Here is a 25,192-nt window from a genome sequence, read left to right as displayed (position 1 = left end):
GACATGACCGAGATGACTCTCCGGTCAATAACCAACAGCGAGATCTGGATACCCATGTTGGCTCCCACATGTTCCACGATGATCTCATCGGATGAACCACGATGTCAAGGACTTAATCAATCCCGTATACAATTCCCTTTGTCTAGCGGTACGATACTTGCCCAAGATTCGATCGTCGGTATCCCGATACCTTGTTCAATCTCGTTACCGACAAGTCTCTTTACTCGTTCCGTAACACATCATCCCGTGATCAACTCCTTGATCACATTGTGCACATTATGATGATGTCCTACCGAGTGGGCCCAGAGATACCTCTCCGTCACACGGAGTGACAAATCCCAGTCTCGATTCGTGCCAACCCAATAGACACTTTCGGAGATACCTGTAGTTTACCTTTATAGCCACCCAGTTACGCTGTGACATTTGGCACACCCAAAGCACTCCTACGGTATCCGGGAGTTGCACAATCTCATGGTCTAAGGAAATGATACTTGACATTAGAAAAGCTTTAGCAAACGAACTACACGATCTTGTGCTAGGCTTAGGATTGGGTCTTGTCCATCACATCATTCTCCCAATGACGTGATCCCGTTATCAATGACATCCAATGTCCATGGTCAGGAAACCGTAACCATCTATTGATCAACGAGCTAGTCAACTAGAGGCTTACTAGGGACATGGTGTTGTCTATGTATCCACACATGTATCTGAGTTTCCTATCAATACAATTATAGCATGGATAATAAACGATTATCATGATCAAGGAAATATAATAATAACTAATTTATTATTGCCTCTAGGGCATATTTCCAACAGTCTCCCACTTGCACTAGAGTCAATAATCTAGTTCACATCATATGTGATTAACACTCAAGGTCACATCCCCATGTGACTAACACCCAAAGAGTTCTGGGTTTGATCATGTTATGCTTGTGAGAGAGGTTATAGTCAACGGGTCTGAACCTTTCAGATCCGTGTGTGCTTTACAAATCTCTATGTCATCTCCTAGATGCAGCTACCACGCTCTATTTGGAGCCATTTCAAATAACTGTTCTACTTGGAGTTATTCTAAATTGTTGCTCCATTATACGTATCCGGTATCTCTACTCAGAGCTATCCGGATAGGTGTTAAGCTTGCATCGACGTAACCCTTTACGACGAACTCTTTTTCCCACCTCCATAATCGAGGAAAATTCCTTAGTCCACTAGTTACTAAGGATAACTTTGACCGCTGTCCTGTGATCCATTCTTGGATCACTTTTGTACCCCTTGACTGACTCATGGCAAGGCACACTTCAGGTGCGGTACACAACATAGCATATTGTAGAGCCTACGTCTTAAGCATAGGGGACGACCTTCGTCCTTTCTCTCTATTTTGCCGTGGTCGAGCTTTAAGTCTTAACTTCATACCTTACAACTCAGGCAAGAACTTCTTCTTTGACTGATCCATCTTGAACACCTTCAAGATCATGTCAAGGTATGTGCTCATTTGAAAGTACCATTAAGCGTTTTGATCTATCCTTATAGATCTTGATGCTCAATGTTCAAGTAGCTTAATCCAGGCTTTCCATTGAAAAACACTATCCAAATAACCCTACATGCTTTCTAGAAATTCTACATCATTTCTGATTAACAACATGTCAACAACATATATTCATCAGAAATTCTATAGTGCTCCCACTCACTTCTTTGAAAATACAAGTTTCTCATAAACTTTGTATACACCAAAATCTTTGATCATCTCATCAAAGCATACATTCCAACTCCGAGATGCTTACTCCAGTCCTTAGAAGGATTGCTAGAGCTTTGCATACTTATTAGCATCTTTCAGGATTGACAAAACCTTCCGGTTGTATCACATACATCCTTCCGTCGAGGAAACAATGTTTTGACATCCTATCTGCAAGATTTCATAAATAATGCAGTAATCGCTAATATAATTCCAACAGACTCTTAGCATCGCTACGAGTGAGAAAGTCTCATCGTAGTCAACTCCTTGAACTTGTCGGAAAACATCTTAACGACAAGTTGAGCTTTCTTAATGGTGACATTTACCATCATTGTCCGTCTTCCTTTTAAAATCCATATGCACCTAACAGCCTTACGACCATTAAGTAGTTCTTCCAAAGTCTACACTTTGTTTTCATACATGGATCCTCTCTCGGATTTTATGGCCTCGAGCCATTTATCGGAATCCGGGCCCACCATCGCTTCTCCATAACTCGTAGGTTCATTGTTGTCTAGCAACATGACTTCCAAGACAGGATTACGTACCACTCTGAAGTAGTACGCATCCTTGTCATCCCACGAGGTTTGGTAGTGACTTGATTTGAAGTTTCATGATCACTATCATAAGCTTCCACTTCAATTGATGTAGGTGCCACAAGAACAACTCCTTGTGCCCTGCCACACACTAGTTGAAGAGACGGTTCAATAACCTCATCAAGTATCCACCATCCTCCCACTCAATTCTTTCGAGAGAAACTTTTCCTCGAGAAAGGACCCGATTCTAGAAACAATCCCTTTATTGCTTTCGGATCTGAGACAGGAAGTATACCCAACTGTTTTGGGTGTCCTATGAAGATGCATTTATCCTCTTTGGGTTCGAGCTTATCAGCCTGAAACTTTTTCACATAAGCGTCGCAGCCCCAAACTTTTAAGAAATGACAGCTTAGGTTTCTCTAAACCATAGTTCATGCGGTGTCATCTCATCGGAATTACGTGGTGCCCTATTTAAAGTGAATGTGGTTGTCTCTAATGCCTAACCCATAAACTATCGTGGTAATTCGATAAGAGACATCATGGTATGCATCATATCCAATAGGGTGCAGTTATGATGTTCGGACACACCATCACACTATGGTGTTCCAGGCTGTATTAGTTGTGAAACAATTTCCACAATGTCTTAATTCTGTGCCAAACTCGTAATTCAGATATTCATCTCTATGATCATATCATAGATATTTTATCCTCTTGTCACGAAGATCTTTCAGCTTCACCCTGAAATTACTTGAACCTTTCAATAATTCAGACTTGTGATTCATCAAGTAAATATACTCAACATCTACTCAAATCATCTGTGAAGTAAGAACATAACGATATCCACTATATGCCTCAGCACTCATTAGATTGCACACATCAAAATGTATTACTTCCAACAAGTTGCTTTCTAGTTTCATTTTACTGAAAATGAGGCTTTCAGTCATCTTGCCCATGTGGTATGATTTGCATGTCTCAAGTGATTCAAAATCAAGTGAGTCAAAACGGTCCATTTGCATGGAGTTTCTTCATGCATATACACCAATAGACATGGTTCGCATGTCTCAAACTTTTCAAAAATGAGTGAGTCCAAAGATCCATCAACATGGAGCCTCTTCATGCGTTTTATACCGATATGACTTAAGTGGCAGTGCCACAAGTAGGTGGTACTATCATTACTATCTTATATCTTTTGGCATGAACATGTGTATCACTATGATCGAGATTCAATGAACCATTCATTTTAGGTGCAAGACCATTGAAGGTATTATTCAAATAAACAGAGTAACCATTATTCTCCCCTTAAATGAATAACCGTATTGCAATAGACATAATCCAATCATGTCTATGCTCAACGCAAACACCAATCTCGATGGTAGAGGGAGCGTGCGATGCTTGATCATATCAACATTGGAAACACTTCCAACACATATCGTCAGCTCACCTTTAGCTAGTCTCCGTTTATTCCGTAGCTTTTATTTCGAGTTACTAACACTTAGCAACCGAACCGGTATCTAATACCCTGGTGCTACTAGGAGTACTAGTAAAGTACACATTAACACAATGTATATCCAATATACTTCCAGCCTTCTCATCTACCAAGTATCTAGGGTAATTCTGCTCCAGTGGTTGTTCCTCTTATTACAGAAGCACTTAGTCTCGGGTTTGGGTTCAACCTTGGGTTTCTTCACTAGAGCAGCAGCTGATTTGCCGTTTCATGAAGCATCCCTTTTGCCCTTGCCCTCCTTGAAACTAGTGGTTTCACAAACCATCAACAATTGATGCTCCTTCTTGATCTCTACTTTTGTGGTGTCAAACATCGTGAATATCTCAAGGATCATCATATATGTCCCTGATATATTATAGTTCATCACGAAGCTCAAGCAGCTTGGTGGTAATGACTTAGGAGAACCATCACTATTTCATCTGGAAGATCAACTCCCACTCGATTCAAGCGATTGTTGTACTCAGACAATCTGAGCACAAGCTCAACAATTAAGCTTTTCTCCCTTAGTTTGCAGGCTAAGAAAATCGTCGGAGGTCTTATACCTCTTGACGTGGGCACGAGCCTGAAATCCCAATTTCAGCCCTCAAAACATCTCATATGTTTCGCGACGTTTCAAAACGTCTTCGGTGCCTCAACTCTAAACCGTTTAACTGAACTATCACGTAGTTATCAAAATGTGTATGTCAGATGTTCGCAACATCCACATACAACGTTCGAGGTTCAGCACACTGAGCGGTGCATTAAGGACATAAGCCTTCTATGAAGCAATGAGGATAATCCTCAGTTTACGGACCTAGTCCGCATAATTGCTACTATCAATTTTCAACTAAATTTTCTCTAGGAACATATCTAAACAGTAGAACTGAAGCGCGAGCTACGACATAATTTGCGAAGACCTTTTGACTATGTTCAGGATAAACAAGTTCATCTTATGAACTCCCACTCAGATAGACATCCCTCTAGTCATCTAAGTGATTATATGATCCGAGTCAACTAGGCCGTGTCCGATCATCACGTGAGACGGACTAGTCATCATCGGTGAACATCTTCATGTTGATCGTATCTATCATACGACTCATGCTCGACCTTTCGGTCTCTTGTGTTCCGAGGCCATGTCTGTACATGCTAGGCTTGTCAAGTTAACCTTAAGTGTTTTGCATGTGTAAAACTGTCTTACACCCGTTGTATGTGAACGTAAGGATCTATCACACCCGATCATCACGTGGTGCTTCGAAACGACGAACTTTAGCAACGGTGCACAGTTAGGGGAGAACACATTCTAAAATTGTAATGAGGGATCATCTTATGTACTACCATCGTTCTAAGCAAATAAGATGTATAAACATGATAAACATCACATGCAATCAAATAATAGTGACATGATATGGCCAATATCATATAGCTCCTTTGATCTCCATCTTGGGGCTTCATGATCATCTTGTCACCGGCATGACACCATGATCTCCATCATCATGTCTTCTTGAAGTTGTCTCGTCATCTATTACTTCTACTACTATGGCTAACGCTTTAGCAATAAAGTAAAGTAATTACATGACGTTTAAGTTGACACGCAGGTCATAAATAAATAAAGACAACTCCTATGGCTCCTGCCGGTTGTCATACTCATCGACATGCAAGTCGTGATACCTATTACAAGAACATGATCAATCTCATACATCACATATATCATTCATCACATCCTTTTGGCCATATCACATCACATAGCATACCCTGCAAAAACAAGTTAGACATCCTCTAATTGTTGTTTGCATGTTTTACGTGGCTGCTATGGGTTTCTAGCAAGAACGTTTCTTATCTACGCAAAACCACAACGTGATATGCCAATTGCTATTTACCCTTCATAAGGACCCTTTTCATCGAATCCGACCCGACTAAAGCTGGAGAGACAGACACCCGCCAGCCACCTTATGCAACTAGTGCATGTTTGTCGGTGGAACCGGTCTCACGTAAGCATACGTGTAAGGTTGGTCCGGGCCGCTTCATCCCACAATACCTTCGAATCAAGATAAGACTAGTAACGGCAAGCATATTGAACAAAATCAACGCCCACAACTTCTTTGTGTTCTACTCGTGCATAGAATCTACGCATAGTCCTAGCTCTGATACCACTGTTGGGGAACGTATAATTCAAAATTTTCCTACGGGTCACCAAGATCAATCTATGGAGTCATCTAGCAACGAGGGAGGGGTGGATCTACATACCCTTGTAGATCGCGCGCGGAAGCGTTCAAGAGAACGGGGTTGATGGAGTCGTACTCGTCGTGATTCAAATCATCGATGATCCTAGCGCCGAACGGATGGCACCTCCGCGTTCAACACACGTACGGAGCAGCGACGTCTCCTCCTTCTTGATCCAGCAAGGGGGAAGGAGAGGTTAATGGAGATCCAGCAGCACGACGGCGTGGTGGTGGAAGTAGCAGGATTCCAACAGGGCTTCGCTAAGCGCTGCGGGAGGAGGGAGATGTGTCACGGGAGGGAGAGGGAGGCGCCAGGCCTTAGGTATGGTTGCCCTCCCTTTCCCCCACTATATATAGGGCCAAGGGAGAGGGGGAGGGCGCAGCCTTGCCCCTTCCTCCAAGGAAGGGTGCGGCCAAGGGGGGGAGGAGTCCATCCTCCCCAAGGCACCTCGGAGGTGCCTTCCCCCTTTAGCACTGTCCCCTCCTCTTGTCCCTTTGGCGCATGGACCTCTAGGGGCTGGTGCCCTTGGCCCATGTAGGCCAAGGCGCACCCCCTACAGCCCATGTGGTCCCCCGGGGCAGGTGGCCCCACCCGGTGGACCCCCGGGACCCTTCCGGTGGTCCCGGTACAATACCGGTGACCCCGAAACTTGTCCCGATGGCCGAAATAGCACTTCCTATATATAAATCTTTACCTCCGGACCATTCCGGAACTCCTCGTGACGTCCGGGATCTCATCCGGGACTCCGAACAACTTTCGGGTTACCGCATACTAATATCTCTATAACCCTAGCGTCACCGAACCTTAAGTGTGTAGACCCTACGGGTTCTGGAGACATGCAGACATGACCGAGATGACTCTCCGGTCAATAACCAACAGCGGGATCTGGATACCCATGTTGGCTCCCACATGTTCCACGATGATCTCATCGGATGAACCACGATGTCAAGGACTTAATCAATCCCGTATACAATTCCCTTTGTCTAGCGGTACGATACTTGCCCAAGATTCGATCGTCGGTATCCCGATACCTTGTTCAATCTCGTTACCGACAAGTCTCTTTACTCGTTCCGTAACACATCATCCCATGATCAACTCCTTGATCACATTGTGCACATTATGATGATGTCCTACCGAGTGGGCCCAGAGATACCTCTCCGTCACATGGAGTGATAAATCCCAGTCTCGATTCGTGCCAACCCAACAGACACTTTCGGAGATACCTGTAGTGTACCTTTATAGCCACCCAGTTATGTTGTGACGTTTGGCACACCCAAAGCACTCCTACGGTATCCGGGAGTTGCACAATCTCATGGTCTAAGGAAATGATACTTGACATTAGAAAAGCTTTAGCAAACGAACTACACGATCTTGTGCTAGGCTTAGGATTGGGTCTTGTCCATCACATCATTCTCCCAATGATGTGATCCCGTTATCAATGACATCCAATGTCCATGGTCAGGAAACCGTAACCATCTATTGATCAACGAGCTAGTCAACTAGAGGCTTACTAGGGACATGGTGTTGTCTATGTATCCACACATGTATCTAAGTTTCCTATCAATACAATTATAGCATGGATAATAAACGATTATCATGAATAAGGAAATATAATAATAACTAATTTATTATTGCCTCTAGGGCATATTTCCAACAATATATTCGTTCCAACAATAGGAAATATCCCGGATGAGAGTGGGTAGAGCGTGTGATGGAGGTCTGCAGTGCTTTCGTGTGTGTGAGAACCTTGTCACTCGTGATGAAGACAAACAGAAACAAGGAGGAGTAGAGCTTTCCAAAGATCAGGCAATCGAACTTCTGCTCCATGTATAGAAGAGGCACACTTTCATTTGGGTATGCAGAGAGAGAGGGAGAGAAGTATCAAGGAGGAGGACTGATGGAGAGGGAGAGAATTATGGAATGAGAAGAAGATCGAGCACGTGGTTAAATAGGCGAGTAGCTAGCTAGTGCACTGCATGTTGGAGGAGCCCAAGGTATGTTTCTATAGAAATATCCAGGAGGAGGGTTGTTGGAAAGGGTGAGAACTATCGGATGAGAAGAAGATGAATTCCAGGGAGGAGGTGTTTAAATATGCAGCTAGTTAGTGGATTGTATGTTATAGGTACTATCATTGAACGGTATCTATAGAAACATACTATCGTTAGAGTCTTATTAGTCGCTCCATCATTAAATGGAGATATGTTTCACTTGGGAATAGATATATATATATGGAGGAATTTATCCAACCGTACTAATCCAGCGATAGCAGCAGGAGTATAACATCTCACGTAAAGCACCAACACCGCATGTAGCACAAATTCCTTTCCAAGTTATCTATTACGGATAGAGACAATTATATCTTTGTCTATTTATTATAAATTCCTGGTGAACCATTATTATATCCATTTGTTTGAGGAGGCAAAAAAATGACATGACAACTCATGATGTCATGGACTAGGGGGTCCCAGCCCAGCCGGACTAATGTATGGGCCGCCGAACTACTAGCCTGCAAGGAAGGAGGACTCCGGAGGCCTACAAAGTACGGCAACCGAAGACTTGGCATGTACTTCAAGCATATCTGATTAGATTCGGCATGTAAATTCTTAGATGGCAACCGATCATGTGTAACCCTAGATAACCCTGGTGCCTATATAAACCAGAGGGTTTAGTCAATAGAGGCCATCCATACACCCATTCCTTCATTCATCATACCTCTAGGGTTTAGACTACAACTAACGATCTCGAGGTAGATCAACGTTGTACCTTGATACTTTCATAATATAAGCAAGAGCGGGACATAGAGTTTTACCTCCATAGAGAGGGCCCGAACCTGGGTAAACTTCGTGTGTGTTTTCTCTTGTTACCTATCGATCCGATCTAACAGCTCGCCCCCCTACTTGATGTCTGGCGGTTTTGACACTGACATTGATGCTTTAATTAGGAGCATGTTGTTTGATCACCTAGGATTGATGGCTCGTCTGCAGATTGGCAATAGTATTGGCTTTGGTGACATCTTCGTCCCCGACCGACTTTTTGCCTTCGGCAGCATTGTGTTGCATGCCGATCCAACCGGCTATCTAGGCCGTGTCAAGAATTTTGCCCCAAAGCAATTCCTCACGTTCGGAAGTCTAGAGTACATCGCGGACACTCGAGGAGATCTGGTCCTCTCGGGGTGGATCTCGGATCGGTACAAACCCTCCGCCATGACCCCGGAGCCGGCCTATGATGGGATCCTCAGATCCTCCCTTGTCCCAGAGCCGACCCCGGAGATAGATCCAGTGATCAGTACGTCTGGCTTGAACACTAGGTCATTGGACTTTTCCTTTGTGCCGAACTTGTCTTCAGACCCGGCAACGCCAATCGCGCCACCAGCGACCAAAGCAGTAACTACTCCCGCCACCCAGGGATCAACCCCGGGCAAACAAGAGGTTGGCGCCGCGTCCAGTGGACCGGACAAATTGTTCCAAATCAGCCCGGCATACGCCCAGGTCCTGGATACCGAGGAGCTCTCGCAAAATCAATGATGTGCTGGATCGAAAACAAAACATGGAGAACTCTTCGTGGCCATGGACGAGGTGGCCGCCGAGCAGGAGGACGAGGCAGCCAACAAGCAGGAGGCCAGTCTAACAGTCAACGCCGGCACGGAGGCCATATCACTAGTAGAAAACGGCGCATTTATCCTGGTTCTAGAGGCCCTTTAGCCCCGATTCTGGAACCGGGACTAAAAGGTCGGGACTAAAGCCCAAAACCTTTAGTCCCGGTTCGCTTACGAACCGGGACAGAAGAGGCTCCATGTGGCAACAACATGATTAGTAGTAATATGTAGTTCATATGTATGTGGTACTCCCTCCGTTTCTTTTTACTCTGCATATAAGATTTGGTCAAAGTCAAACTACACAAAGTTTGACCAAATTTATATAAAAAATATGAACATCTACAATACTAAAACTGTATAGTATGAAAATATGTTTCATGGTGCATCTGGTAATATTGATTTTATATTGTGAATGTTTATATTTTTTAATATAAAATTAGTCAAACTCTACAAAGCTTGACTTTGACCAAACTTTATATGCGGACTAAAAAGAAACGGAGGGAGTACGTGGATAGTATGGATTTGAGGTTCTGAATCTGAGGTATGTGTCTGTGGAAGAGGAAGTATGAGGATTGTCCGATCACTGTCTGCGGACGTGCCCGAACGCATCCGCGAATGTATAGGGTGACGGATTTGGTATGTCTGGTTGTAGATGCTTTTATACACTACTAATATAATGAGTATTACTAGCGAAAATCTGCATCTGAGCATGGGCTCAGCTGCACCCGCTCAGAAAAAAATTCAAAAAAAATACTAGAAAAATTAAAAAAATTCAAAAAACAATTTGTGTGGTAGATAATTTGATGCGTGACGTCCGCTTCAAATTTCATCTCATTTGGACATCTGAGCAATTCTGGGCAAAAAAGACAAATCGGGTCAAAACAGTTCCTGAACAGTAAACTGTTTTACAGACCTCGATTTTGTCTTTTTTGTCCAGAGCTACTCAAATGTTCAAATGAGTTGAAATTTGGAGCGAACCTCATGCATCAAATTATCTACCACACAAAATATTTTTGGAATTTTTTGAATTTTTCTAGTTTTTTTTTTGATTTTTTCCGTGAGCGCGGGTGCTGCTGAGCCCGGGTGCAGATTTGCCGCACTCGTATTACTAGTGTTCTTTTACTTTGCAATAAAGGGCACTGAGAAAACATAAACTGGATAGTGTATTACTTGTATGGAACAGGCACACAGTATTCTGTAATCAATTGCAAACCGGATGTAGTAGTACTGCTCGCCATTTTCCTTGTTCTCCAAAGCATGTTTTGTTCATACTGCGGACAAAGTAGAAGTTGATGATGTTCGTTGTGGTCGCTTCCGTGTGACAAACCTGTTGATATATACCTCAACTACTTGGCTTAGAGGTGACAGATACTACGCAAGAGCTCGAATGATTTTACATAAACAGATGTGACCTTCTTTGATTTTGTTTTTCCTCAACAAGTGACAACTAGTACAAGAGCAGCCAGTCATATATACGAAGCTCTGCCATAGTGTGTGCAAAAAGATGCCATTTTTCACAAGGTCTGCATAATAAATTCACCTGCTGAGGTATTATTCTTTTGTAAAAGGCTCTGAAAAAAAACAGGCAGATGATGGTATTGTTGCGTGTATCATGGAACATGTAGTTTTTTTTGTTCTTGGTACTCTTTTATTAGTTATCTCTAGATCAGCTTTTCCCATTGCATCTTTGATCTTTTGGAAGGAGACATCGTTAATTGATTCCTCTCCCTTTGCTGCTTTCTTTATTCTTTGTTTGTAAAAGGCTCTAAAATAAACTGATGATGTCTTTATTCTTTGTCTCCTCTTATTTTCTGTGCATCAGAGAACACGCTCTGCTCTTCTTTGGAGGCCCGCGTGTGAGTTGACACCAAAGAAAGGAAGGAACCCCCTAGCTTTTGTTTGAGCCACTTTGTTTGGGAGGTTTTCACCTCTGGCCGCCAAAAAAATAGAGGTGCTCCCTCTGTAAAGTAATATAAAACTTTTCAGATCATTTGACTGTCTTCTTATCGACTTCTGTTGGACGGAAAGCTCACTCACCTTTTACAGCCATCATCCCAATAGAGTGAATCAAGTTGACACCACATATTTAACAACTTGGTTCCAGCTGGACTTCAAACCTCCATCCAACTTGCTACAAACCTTCCCACATAACTATGTCGGGCTTCCAAATGGCAAATGCAAATCAACCAGTCATCTCAACACACGCACGCACACAAGCCCGGTTTTTCAGAAATAAATGAGCAAGGATTGTCAATGTAGGGCAGACTTCAATTAACCATCGCCATTCACAGCCACAAGATAAAGAAAATATTGTAGTCAAGGAGTGTGCTGGAAAGGAATCGGTTTGTTGTTCATCCACATCTACTTGCTCCGACTTTTTTTGTGTGGGGGGACTAGATAGGTAAGTCGTTGGTAGATAGCTCCTGTCTCAAGAGTGAATCTCAGCTTCTCACACCACAATAACCCCATCAACCATGGACGGCATCTTCATGTAAATGCTCGATCATGCCCTCCAAGCAACGCATGCCCACCAAGTTAGGGTAGCGAGCGTTGATTGCGTCGTTGCCAACGCGCCTTCAACTTGGCGTAGCACGTGCGGGCTGCTGGAGCCAGGGGACAAAAATGTGCGGGCTGCCCTGTCCTGCCGAGCCAGAGGCTTTTCTGTGAGAAAAAAATTAAATCATGGGTGTTTTCTGGAGAGAGAAAAAAGCGGTCGCGCGGGCACACGTCTCTCGAGTGCCTGACAGTGGGTCCCACGCCATGCTGTCAAGCCCAGTCAGCTACGCATCCATAGACAAACATGATTAGCACCGCCTTTGAACCAACGAGCCAAGTTTTAGCATGCGTTAGGTGTATTTTTTAAGTTCAGGCACTAAACTGAACATCCGTGGCAAGTTTAGGCACCAGCAGTGATATTACCTCTTAAATAAACTGCCATACATGAAAGTGAAAATTTTCTATAGGGTTTATTCTACTCTCAAATACTCCAAACTTATTTTATGCAAAGCTAGCAAACTGCTTGTCTGTTGCAACGGGAGAAACAAATATTGAAATGACTAAATATTGTACTACTTTTTTTTCTCACTATGTAATGCCTTAGTTCAAGTTGTATTTGGATGAAATATTGAAATATCTCACATCCAAGTTCCGCTGCACTGGCAATCAAGTTGGAAAGTTAGTTATTTTTATATTGTTGTATACTCCCATAAGTTATAAATTTTACATCTTCTACCAATAATATCTACTGTTTTAGGAGTTACATCAACAAAAAACTAGAGGTTGCAATTTTTTAGGGAGTTATGTGTGAAATATTGCCTATGTGGCGGTGGCCAACTCACCACGCGTGCAGATCAAGGCTGATCAGGGATGCCTAGGACCTCCGGTGAACAACTTGAATAGTTTCAGGACTCAAATGTGCAGATTTATAGATTTGAGACTAGACACACCTTCAATATTTTCAGGACTTATGATGCATTTTACTCTTTTCCAAAAGGTCCATATGTTCTACTGTTGGTAGCAAGGGTAAGGGATGTCACTCCCCAAAGGTCCTGGTTGTTTCGGAAACTTCTTTCACGATCTCCGGAGGAGCCCTTATGATCTACGCGCGCGCGGCGGTGGGGGGGGGGGGGGGGGAGGTTTCACTTCTCTGCATTCAAGTTGACAGAATGTACTTCTGACGCAAGTTTATGCAAATCAAGTCGTATTTTGCGCACTGGCAGGTCTGTGAAACAAAACAGACATGGGAGCGTGATATATTTGTGTTGACGTGTGGCGGTTCATAACCTGAGATAACACTAGATTGTCATCCAAGTAGTGCCTAGATTAGCCCAAATGACAAGAGCGTATGTATATATACACTCAGTTCATAATCCACTCAAGTTGACCAGCAGTTTGCTGCTTTCCATCCTGATCAAATGTAGGAGAATGCAACCGAGTTAATGACAATCTCATCCATGAAAAAGTTAATGCTGCAACAAGAAGAGCCCCAGGGACAAGTCCGTGCAATATCTTGTCACAAGATCGAATTCTGGAATATTTGAGTATAGATAGGCGTGGGTACCCTTCTCACCACTTCTTTTCTTGCCCATCATGCAAGTCAAATACTGCATAAAAAAATTGTGGTCTATCTGATTCAAAATGCTCCGGTAACTCGGTGGTATCGTTGTTATGCCAAACCGCGTTAGATTGCAAAATTTAGTTTGTCGGGAGAATCTTTACTGGTCGTAGCAATGTTTTCTGGCCCACAACCCAGAATCTGAAAAGCTACCACAAATGCAAAACAGAGCCTAAAAAGGCTCAAATGGTCTAGCCACAGGGTACATCATATATATAGTAGGCATGGCGCCTTCAAACTACTGATTATATTCAGAAGATATAGACAAGTATTGATGACCCAAATTCATATCATCAGAGAAATGCATCACCCACGACAGATAGACATGACCACAGGCGAAGTGAAACTCAACGGTCGATCGACACATCAAAAGTTCAAACAGACTATTGAAACAAGTGTTATTCGCTTGGTTCCTGAGAGCTACTCCTGGGTAGTAGTAGCTTTTTTGTTGCTCAATAGGCCTCCTAGCTCTCAAGTTCATTGATCTTTGCAGCAAGGATGAAGTCTGTTATACCTCCTGTTACCACAATAAACTAATAATTATAAACAGACATTCAGGTGAGTCCTTTATTTTGCTTATGTTTTTTAGCACCAATTAACGATAAATGAACTGTTATACTTAGTGTTATCACTCAGTTTTGTATATCTCGTTCTTCTTTATTTAAATTGGTTGGATTTCCCTGTATGAAAATAAGTTTTATCATGACAGTGACCAACCGCCAATAGGCATCAAGCAACTAAGTACCTACCAATTTTGCATGATCAGACGACTTCTAATTAGTCCACAATCATATCATTCTCAGCCCGTCAGGGTTCTTAAAACAGCAAAATGAATAACTAGTAAACCATTTCTGTTCGGCATATAAAAATGAATAACTACACAAAAATTGGTTTTTTTCAGGTCCCAAAGATTTAATAATCTACTATAACAATGCTGCTCTTTTTCTCGGAAAGCAAGAGAGGTAATTACGATTGCAATTTTGAAAGTAATGAGACAAGTACTGAGTGCGGCGATTTGGCGGACGGGCGCGCCTGCTCATGCTATGTGGCATGTAGGTACAGGTGGAGCAGTGCGGCGGCAGTCAGGGCTGTATGCAGGGCGCGCCAGGGCTGTATGAAGTCAAGTGGACCAGATGTGGGAACGACGGCTCCGTGACTACGAGTATAACGGGGGCAAAGTGTGCCAGCGGTACATGACAGAGCTTGCAAGCCGTGCCGCTACCGACTGGAAATGGGATACGCGTCTATGACGACTGGAATCCATGGAGTCCCCGTGCCTGTCGTTGCAGCCCCTGGTCATGTGGGTTCCTGTCGCAGGTTCCCCATGCCGTCGGCGAGCGGGTAATCCGGGAACGTGTGGTTGTGCGCCACCGTGGTTCGGTGTTTCGGCGGCGGCGAGTAGCTCTTGCGGAGAAGTTCGCCCTGGCGTCGTGTCACGCGTCCTAGGTCGACACTCGACAGCGGCAGCGCGACAGTTGACGACTCGGCCAATCGACGATGAAACCGTGAAAGACACCCACAGGCACCAGGATGGACTCGGAGGTCAGTTCTCCGTCGGCAATGCATATGTTGATCTATGTATGTGCAAGGGTGCTCCCGATCTGACCTTGTAGTACATAAGAGAGGACATAATTTTTCAGTGTTCTGATGCAGAGTTCGTGTTGGGAGAGAGGACTGAATTTCTTGTGTTGCGTTTTCTGTTTCTGTAGAGCCTGTTTGTGTGTGTAACTGATAGCCAATGTTATACGATGTACAGAACAGTGCCGTGCAATGGAGTTAGCTATCAAGATACTAACCGCTAGTGCAAATGGCACGTCCTGAAGAAATCGAATGAGAATTTGGGGGCCGCTGTACACCAAAAGGAGTCAGTTCAGGGCAGACTTTCACAAGATTGTGAACCACATGCTGAGAGATAGATGAATTCGAAAGGGCTTGAGACGACCTGCTCGGCAGATACGCCCGTATGGAAGCATCCACACTTGACATAGACTTTCGAGGTTTGGGAAAAATGAGCAAAATCATATTTCAAGGGCAAGTTCTGCGCCCAAATGACTAGCACACATAGGAGTGAGAGCATGGATCACATGCTTAAACTGTACGTCCCAGCAAGCTGTGTGACGCACCAATTTGTCCATAAGTACATGAGCAGCTACTGCACGACAGGAACGCGAATGAAAACTACGAAGAACAAAGGACAAAAATAGCAAGCATCACTGACTACTAACATCCGGGCTAATCATAAATATTATGTCCTCATTTTCATGTCTTGCATACACATTTTGCAAACCATGCCGGTTATGAGGATAATAACACCAGTGGAGCAGCATGGGTGTGAGGTTTACACGTGTGTCATGTTCGAGAAATTTGGAGATGTGCTGTACGAGGCAGGGTGATACAAGTTGAAGAGGCGAAAGGCGTAAAATACCTGAGGCATTGCAAATGGTGCCGCGTGGTGTATTAGGTTCAGGTGCGCGGTGGAGGATCAGAGTTTAGTTGCAAGTGCGGCAATTTCGAGCATACTTTTTGCTGTGCTGCCATGAGGTGAAGGTACGACACTCACGGCATGTTTTTTGCCCTAAGCGTTGCATGACATTCGGTGCATAGCTGATTGTGATACTGCCATGAGGTGAAGGTACGACATTCACGGCATGTTTTTTGCCCTAAGCGTTGCATGGCATTCGGTGCATAGCTGATTGTGATACTGGTTGGTCGGGTCCTCGACTTGCTGCTGAAGAGGTAGACCAAAGATGAGAGAGATTTACTGCAGGCGCACTTGGTGCAGTTGCAAAAGGATCAGATTTTGCATGTATCAATCACATACCGGCATTGCAGCCTGTACAAACACGCTCTAGTGCTTGTCCGCCTAGGAGATGCAAACCACTGCGCGTATGAGAATTGAGAAGGCCATTGAAATATTTAAAATGGAATGCAGGCACTTTCCCCGTTGTCTCCTACAAGGGACGGGCTGGGTCTGGAGGACCGGCTTGAGAATAATGTGGTACCTCTGTAAGATGTTGCATGAAGTATCCAGTGATGTATGTCCGGGGGCAGCGATGACGGGGCATTCAAAAACTAAGGTGAAGAAAAACCTAGGCGAGGCAGATGATGGTGGCACCGGCAAGCGCACTCGTGCTGCACAATCTGCGGGCAGCCAGGGCGCAACAGCATGACGTGCCCGGACAGGGGGGACGCCAAAGAAACTGAGTAAAGAACCGGTGTGCAGCAGTTGTGATGTAGGTTGCCATCGGAGGAACACTTGCAGCAATCCTAACGTATTGATTAGGGTAGAAAAAAGTCCATTTTACTCCCCTGAACAAAGTGGGTGGTTCACTTTACCCCCTGATCTATATTTTGGTTTCTTCTACACCCCAAACAAAACCAAACCGGACGAACCCCCCCCCCCCCCGGCTGGTTTGTCTCCATTGGATGCTGATGTGGCACAGTCAATGGGTGGTTTTGACCGCGGTGGGGCCTACTCATTAGGTTGGACTGTTACACGCTGCCGTTCCCCGTTGCGTTCTGGATCAGAAAGAGATCGAAATCCCTTTCTTCTTCTCCCCCATGTCACCGTCGATGGCTCCCTCGAGACAGCGCTGAAATCCGACCAGCAACGGTGGTCGGAGTCTTGGTGGTGGCGGCGGCGGCGGCGGTGCAACCCATCAATCTTCCCCGACCTTTTCCTTCTCCCACGGCCGCTCTCTCCCCCGTCCTCAAACCCTAGGTCGACGGCTCTGTCGTGTGGCGGCGGCTGCTGCGGTCTGTCTGATTTCGCGGCGGCGCAGACGAACTGAGGTGAGTCCCATCCCTCCAATCCCCTTCCCTTGGTGTACTTGCTCTGCTCTAGTTAGCTGCTGTATGTAGGTTCTAATTGAAGATTGAACGCTGTTTTAATCTGTAGGTTAAGCAATGGATCCACTAGATTGTTTAGGCATCCGTTTCTTTTACAATGGCCAATTTGAGAAGTCAAACAAGCAATTGTCATATGTTGGTGGTAATATACAACTCACATCTGTTGAGAGGTACAATATATCCTTAGCTACTGTCAGGGAGCAGTTAGCAGATATAAAGATGGCCTACCATGGTGAAGAGCTAACAGAGAAGCACAGGCTTTACTGGTTGTTTCCTGGAAAAAATGTTAGAGATGGGTTGAGACAACTGGACACTGATAGAAGTGTGTTCTTCATGGATAGGTGTATTACAGATTGTGGGGTTGTGGATGTGTATGTGAATTATGAAGATGATGTTGATGAAGATGGACAGAACAGTGTGTCTGATATTGGAGAGAAAGAGGAAGAGGAAACTAATGCTGCAATTGAAGAAGACAAGACAGAAGAGAAGAGTGACAGTGATTGGGAAGATGAGCATGACAATTGCTCTGCTGAGGATGACCTGGAGCACAGTTCAGAGGAAGATGTGGATGAGCCTGACAAGACTGAGTATGCTGTACAAGATGAATTGCAACCTGAAACTGGAAATGTTCCTGAAGTAGATGTTGCACCTGATGAAATAAGGGATGAATGTGCAGATCTTGATTGGTGCCCTAAAGATGAAGACAGTTCAGGTGAAGATGATGAGGCAGAGGAGCTCAGAAAGCATGCTAAGGAAGTGCTCAGAAAGATCAGAATGGGGTTGCCACTTGATGAAGAGAAGGAAGTGAAAGAAAGTACAACACAATTAATTCCTTTTGATGAAATGGACGAAGGAAATGACACTCCATACATGGATTCCAGTGAGGAATACAGTTATGATGAGGATGAGCATGGGAATTCATTTAGGATGAAATCAAGATTTCCAAGATTTGATAGCAAGGCTGCAATTCCAATATTCAGTTTGGGCATGACATTTAGAGGAAGAAGTCAGTTCAAGAGGGCACTCGTGAAGTATGGCCTGGCTATGAAGAGGCATATTTGCTTTGTAAAAGATGAGGCTGGTAGGATTAGGGCAAAATGTTCTTGGCCTAAGTGTCCTTGGTTGATTTATGGTGCAAAGAGGAGCTCAAATGATTGGTTTCAAGTCATAACACTTGTTGACAACCACATATGCCCACAGAGGAGAGACAACAGATTGGTTACTGCACCTAGAATTGCAGACAAGTATGAGAGAATTATGAAGGCAAATCCAGATGGAAAGTGAAATCTATTAAGGCCACTGTCAGATTAGAGATGTTTGCAGATGTGCATGTTTCCAAAATAAAGAAAGCAAAAGCAATAGTCAGAAAGAGAGTTAGAGAAGCAATGCATGAAGAATATGCCAGGGTGTTTGATTATCAGCTAGAAATATTGAGGAGCAATCCAGGAAGCACTGTGGCAGTTGTGCTTAATCCAAAAGAAACTGCACCAGTTTTTCAGAGATTGTATGTGTGCTTTCAGGCTTGCAAGAGAGGTTTCATAGAAGGGTGCAGGAAAGTAGTGGGTTTGGATGGCTGCTTCTTTAAGGGGGCTCAAAGTGGAGAGCTACTATGTGCTCTTGGAAGAGATGCAAATGGGCAAATGTATCCCATTGCTTGGGCGGCAGTTGAGGTGGAAAATAAGGACTCTTGGTTTTTATTTATGGCATTGTTAAATAAAGACTTGGAGATTTCAAATCAAGGTGAAGGCTGGGTGTTTATATCAGATCAGCAGAAAGGTCTAATCAATGCAATTTCAAAGGTTGTACCAAGAGCTGAACACAGAAATTGTGCTAGGCACATTTATGCTAACTGGAAGAAAAAACATAGGGACCAGAAATACCAGAAGAGATTTTGGGCTTGTGCAAAGTCTTCTAACAGAGTTCAGTTTAATTTGAACAGGGCAAAGCTTGCTCAGCTCACACCAGAAGGAGCAAGAGACATGATGCAGGCTGGGCCTGAACATTGGTGTAGAGCATGGTTCAAAGAAGGATCATTCTGTGATTCAGTCGACAACAATATGTGTGAAAGTTTTAACAATTGGATAGTGGAATATAGAGGTCTTCCGATCATCAGTATGTTTGAAGCCATCAGAGCAAAGGTGACAGTTAGGATTCAAGTTAATAGAGCTATGCCTGCCAATTGGAATGGAACAATTTGTCCCAAAATCCTCAAAAGGGTGAACAAGTTGATACAACTTACTGAGAAGTGTGAGACAATATGGAATGAAAAAGATGGATATGAGGTGAAGTTAGGACAGCATGGATTCAAAGTTGACTTGCAAGCAAGAACATGTTCTTGTAGATACTGGCAATTGTCAGGAATTCCATGTATTCATGCTCTAGCAGCTTCACAGTGTGGCCCTGAACAAGTTGATACAACTTACTGAGAAGTGTGAGACAATATGGAATGGAAAAGATGGATATGAGGTGAAGTTAGGACAGCATGGATTCAAAGTTGACTTGCAAGCAGGAACATGTTCTTGTAGATACTGGCAATTGTCAGGAATTCCATGTGTTCATGCTCTAGCAGCTTCACAGTGTGGCCCATATGAACATGTCATGATGCCAATGGAGGGCATGCCTAGCTGGCCAATATCTGACAGACCTAGACCATTAGTTCCAAGCTATGTGCAAATGCCTGGGAGGCCCAGGACAGAGAGAATAAGAGGTGGAGATGAGCCTCCTAAGCATGCACACAAACTCTCCAAGATTGGGACTAAGATCAAGTGTAGTTTATGTGGAAATCCTGGGCACAACATGAGGAAATGCAATACTAACCCCAACAAGGGAAAGTACAAGAATAGGAAGAGGAAAAAAGAAACAAAAGTGTGTAATGATTTTTACATATGTTTAATTTCTATATGTTTTGTACTTGTGAAATTGCAGCAATGTGAAACACCTAACAACTGTTACTTTTCTGTGTTGTGTAGGAAAATCCTCCAAGGACATCTCAAAGAGTAGCAAATGAAACTGCTACAGCCCAGTCTTCACAGCATGCAACTCAAACATCACAGCAAGCTGCAGGAGGGAGAGCCCAGTCTTCACAGCAAGCTACAGGAGGGACAGCACAGCCTTCACAGCAAGCTACAGGAGGGACAGCACAGCCTAGAAGGGGAAGGCCTCCAAAGCAAGCAAACAGAACAGTTGGTGCTAGTTCTAGTCATAGAAGGAGGAAATCTACCAGGGTTAGCATGTTTGATGAACTGAGGGGTTAAGCGGGAAAATTTCTGTTGTTTAGAGCCTTCAAATTGTGTTTGTTGTTGTTTGATGAACTTGTGTTTGTTGCTGTTAAACTGCACAATTTCTTTTTGAGGAACTAGTGTTTGTTACTGCTAAGCTACAGAATTTGTGTTTAGTTGAATGCTACTGTTTACTATGTTCTCTTTTGAAAGAAATTTCCTTTCGATAGAAGCTTGGCAAAATATGTTCACTTTTGGCACAAACAAATAAGCTCACAATTGTACCATTTCACAAGACAACATAGTACCAGCACATTACACAAATATTTGGGACAATTTTGGCAGTACAGTTGCTTCACCACAACAACGAGCATAAAATAGAACTGAACACACAGTACAACACTACAGATTGTTAACACAGTACAACAAACCAAGTGGAAAGCCAAAGTGCCAAATATAACATGACACAAACTCAAACTCCTTCATCACCGTCAGTGCCGTCGATCTTGCCCAGCACAGTCTTGAAGATATGCTTGCGAGTCAGGTCCTCGCCTTCTCCTGGCAGCCACTCATCAGGCAGTCCTTCAGCAAGCAGAGGACCATGATCGACAACCTCCTTCATGTGGCAAATGACAGGATACAGTAAGCTGTTCTTCTTCCTCGGCGACGACGGTCCGTATTCACCCAATTCGAATTGCATTGCTTCATACTCATCCATGGACTCGGGTGGCTTGTTTGTCAGCTTCGGCTCAGGTATCTCCACTGTCACCACCTTGCCAACAAAGGAAGGGTCACGAAGCCACGCCATGACCTCAAGCTCGCGGCGGCTTGCCGGCGGCAGGATCTCGATCAGCTCGCCGCCCAGCTGCTTGAGAACATCTTTCACGGACGCCGTCGTCCAGGCCTGGTTTGGGAGGCCTTCAAAGCCGAGCTTGCTCTTGTACTTCAGAGCCCTGGCTGAGATCGAACCATTCTGCACCAACGCGAAAACTGAATCCAACACCGGCAACACTTGATCTTCATGGACGAAAGGAGCACCTCAGAGCACTTCTCCTCCGTCGAGAAGGTCAGCCACAGGTCGTGTGGTGGGCACGCGAACTCGACGACCACCTCGGATGGCACCACCCCGCAATGTTGCTGCAAGATCGCCAGCATGGCTGCCGGCGTCACTGTCTGCTCGCCATCTCCGACCGCAGTTGCCAGAAGCACGTGCCGCCCGAAGCGCAGCTCCAGCGCATCCATGGCCGGAGTGCGGGAGATCAGGACATGGCTCGCCTCTCGACGGAGCTCCGACTCTCCCTGCCGCCACACCTCCTGCGGGAACCGGCGTTCCAGCAAGCTACGGCTCGCCTGGGCTACTGCGACGACCGGGGCCGCGCCTCCATCGCCAGCGGCGCTCACAGCGTCCGGCGACACGGTGGTGGAGCTCACGCTGCCGCCGCCCATGGAGAATAGGGTTAGGGATTTGGACTGGGAAGGGGGGATTTCTGATCCAGATCGCAACGGGGAACGGCAGCTCTATAACAGTCCAACCTGACAAGTAGGCCCCACCGCGGTCAAAACCGCCCTTTGACTGTGCCACATCAGCATCCAATGGAGACAAACCAGCCGGGAGGGTTTTCGTCCGGTTTGGTTTTGTTTGGGATGTGGAAGGAACCAAAATATAGATCATGGGGTAAAGTGAACCACCCACTTTGTTCAGGGGAGTAAAATGGACTTTTTTCATTAGGGTATAATGATTTGTAGAAAATTGTTGTATCACATTTTCCTGTGTGGTGTGAGACCTGAGAACTGAATTTGTGTAACTATGGGATTGTGCTAGCTGAATAAACGTGTAACTTCAAGAGGCATAGTATGTCCAGTGGCGATGTGTGGGAACAGGGCTTTCGAAATGATTTTGCAGACCGGCCAAACAGCCCCAGTGCAACCCACGTCAAACTGGGTCGCCAGTACAAAACGCAACTCTGGTCACTAGACGGCCATCCAAACGACATTACGGCACTAAGTTCTCCACCCGTTAGTGCATTAAAAGCAACTCTGCCCCACAACCGACGCTGTGTCAGATCTCATAGATGTCGAACGGTGCACGATAACGTGACCAGGCGAGGACGAGCACTCCTCTGAATTTTCGGACAAGTACTCCAGTTTTAAAAGAGAGATTCGACTAAAAGATAATACATGAAATCCTAGAGTGAATTGTGTAGTCAAAATAAATTAGCCAAAATAACCATATGGGACACTTACTGACTGCGTGAGTCCACACATCAATTTTCACATTATTCCAACCAACAAGGTGAAGATCTGGGTGGTGACCTGGAAGAGCATACCCATTTAAACATACTTTGCCAAGATTGTTACTGAAACAAAAAAAAATCATGCCAAGAAATTTGTTGGATTCTGGGTGAAATACAAAATGTCTTGACCAATTCAAGGAGTACTGTCCTCTAGAAATGTAACAACAATTTGGATTGAGATATATTTTTTGCCAGCATCAACTTGTTGTGGTCTGTATGTAACAGTGATAATCTTAAAATGCAATACGGTGAGGACATGGGACTGGTAGGACAGGAAGTCAATTGGTCATTACTTCCATCAGATTATTTTTTAAGGAGAGTTGAATACTAAGCAATGAGACAATGTGAATATGAAGAACATAGCTAGCAAAAGAAAGGAGACCTTGTTCCTCGGCAACAGCAGCAACAAGCTGAAAGAAGTCAAGCCCTTTCGCAAACTTCTTCACCTTCCATGCCCTGTGTAATTTCAGAATGTCACCCTCATTTCTCAGCTCCCAACCAGCCACCTGTTTGTAAGGGGCTCAGTGAACGAAACAACCGGTCTTAATCAAGTTTCTTCACCATAACAAAGTATGCGAAGAAAGAAAAAAAAACCTGTTGTAGCAACCTTTTAGCAGAATCCTCTGACATGGCTTGTAAATCCTTTGAACTGCATGGGAGACAACTCTTCTTTGATAATACTGAAAGAAGAAAACAGAGATGCGTACTCTTTTTACAGGACTGCAGAGTAATTAGTGGCCTCAATCAAACTCAGAAGCACACATCAGGGGGTGGCCTAATAATAATATCACAACAGCGAGACTCAAATTCGTAAGCATGAATAGAAAGAAAAGCGAACGGGGGTGCAGCTCACCAACCATGAATCCTGGATCGAGAGAGATTTAGAAACGAACAGGGCTGCGACGGCTCACCAACTTTAGCAGCAGCCTCGTCCCCCGGAGGGGCGAGCAGGGGCGGCCTCCCCGGGTGCCTGGCCGCGGAATAGGGTACGCTCCTCCATCCCTAGCTTCGGGGAGACAGCGGCGCAGTGCCGAGGGAATCCAGGTGAAGCTTGTATGTTCAGAGATGAAAGGACATTTTTTTAGAAAAGGAGGATTACCCCCGGCCTCTGCATCTGAGCGATGCATGCAGCCATTTTATTAATTATTCACAAAGACCTTACAAAGTAGTACATCAGATATTCTGAAGCCACCATCCTAGCAACATATGTCACTATTTCTATCCACTTGATGAAGGTGTGCCGATAGTCCGAGCCTAATACCAAACAGACATCGCACAAATGCCTAACATCTAATGCCGGAGGCCCCAACCAAGCCACATACTGGGTTTGGGGTATACACCGGTCTGACGCACTCTCATGTGTTGTCGCCGCCATCTTCCACCAATCCATCTTCAGAGCAAAAACTAATGCACCGACCTTGCTAGGCCTCTCTGCCATCGACGCCACCATGACGCCAGACAGCGTCCTCCTCCTGCGCGAGTCCATCTCCTTGCATCGGACATCGAATCCCCATTGCACCACGCCGCCGAGATCCGCCATCTTTGATGTGGTAAATGAAAAACCGCTCCACCACTTGTCTCCTCCATCCAGCCGCTGCTCCAAAAACAATGCCCCCATGAGGGAGAACGACGCCTAAAGTGTCGCCATCGTTCGATCCGGGAACCCCGGGTCTAGAGATGAAAGGACATGTAGCTTCTAAACATTCATCTCCGGCATATTTCCCGTGGTGGGAAGAAAAATAGAAAGTATGTCGTGGAATAGGTGTCATACTGCCCCACATACGCTCCATATATACCTTCCACATTCTTCCAACAACAGGAAATATCCCAGAGTTGAGTCGGTAGAGAGTGTCGTCGAGGTCTCCCTCTGGTTGTTAGAGAAGGATGAGAAGACGAGGGCAGGAGGTGTTTAAATACCCGAGGCCCGAGTTTGCGAGTTCGAGTCTCTCCGCTAGTCTGCTGCATCTTTTATCTTTTTTCCGTGTAGAATGGGGGATAACCATTGTGGTGGTGGAATCTGATGCATTGCAGCTTGTCCATGCAATCAAATCGACGGAGTTCGATCTAACCCCGAATGGGGGATATTCGAGCCTTTGCTTTCAGACTTTTAGTTCGTTTTTTATTTCTCATTGCTCACGGGCGTGTAATAAGGTTGTA

The 25,192-nt window shown here is 44.7% G+C and overlaps 1 pseudogene; it reads right to left on the bottom strand.

Moving 5' to 3' along the window:
* Window positions 1–13,960: 13,960 nt before the first annotated feature.
* LOC123128864 (pterin-4-alpha-carbinolamine dehydratase 2, mitochondrial-like) lies at window positions 13,961–24,899 on the bottom strand (annotated as a pseudogene).
* Window positions 24,900–25,192: the final 293 nt, after the last annotated feature.

Source organism: Triticum aestivum, chromosome 6A (assembly GCF_018294505.1).
Source record: "Triticum aestivum cultivar Chinese Spring chromosome 6A, IWGSC CS RefSeq v2.1, whole genome shotgun sequence".
Classification (NCBI taxonomy): Eukaryota; Viridiplantae; Streptophyta; class Magnoliopsida; order Poales; family Poaceae; genus Triticum; species Triticum aestivum.
Note: the sequence above shows the minus strand (reverse complement) of the source record. Positions and strands in the feature narration are given on the sequence as shown.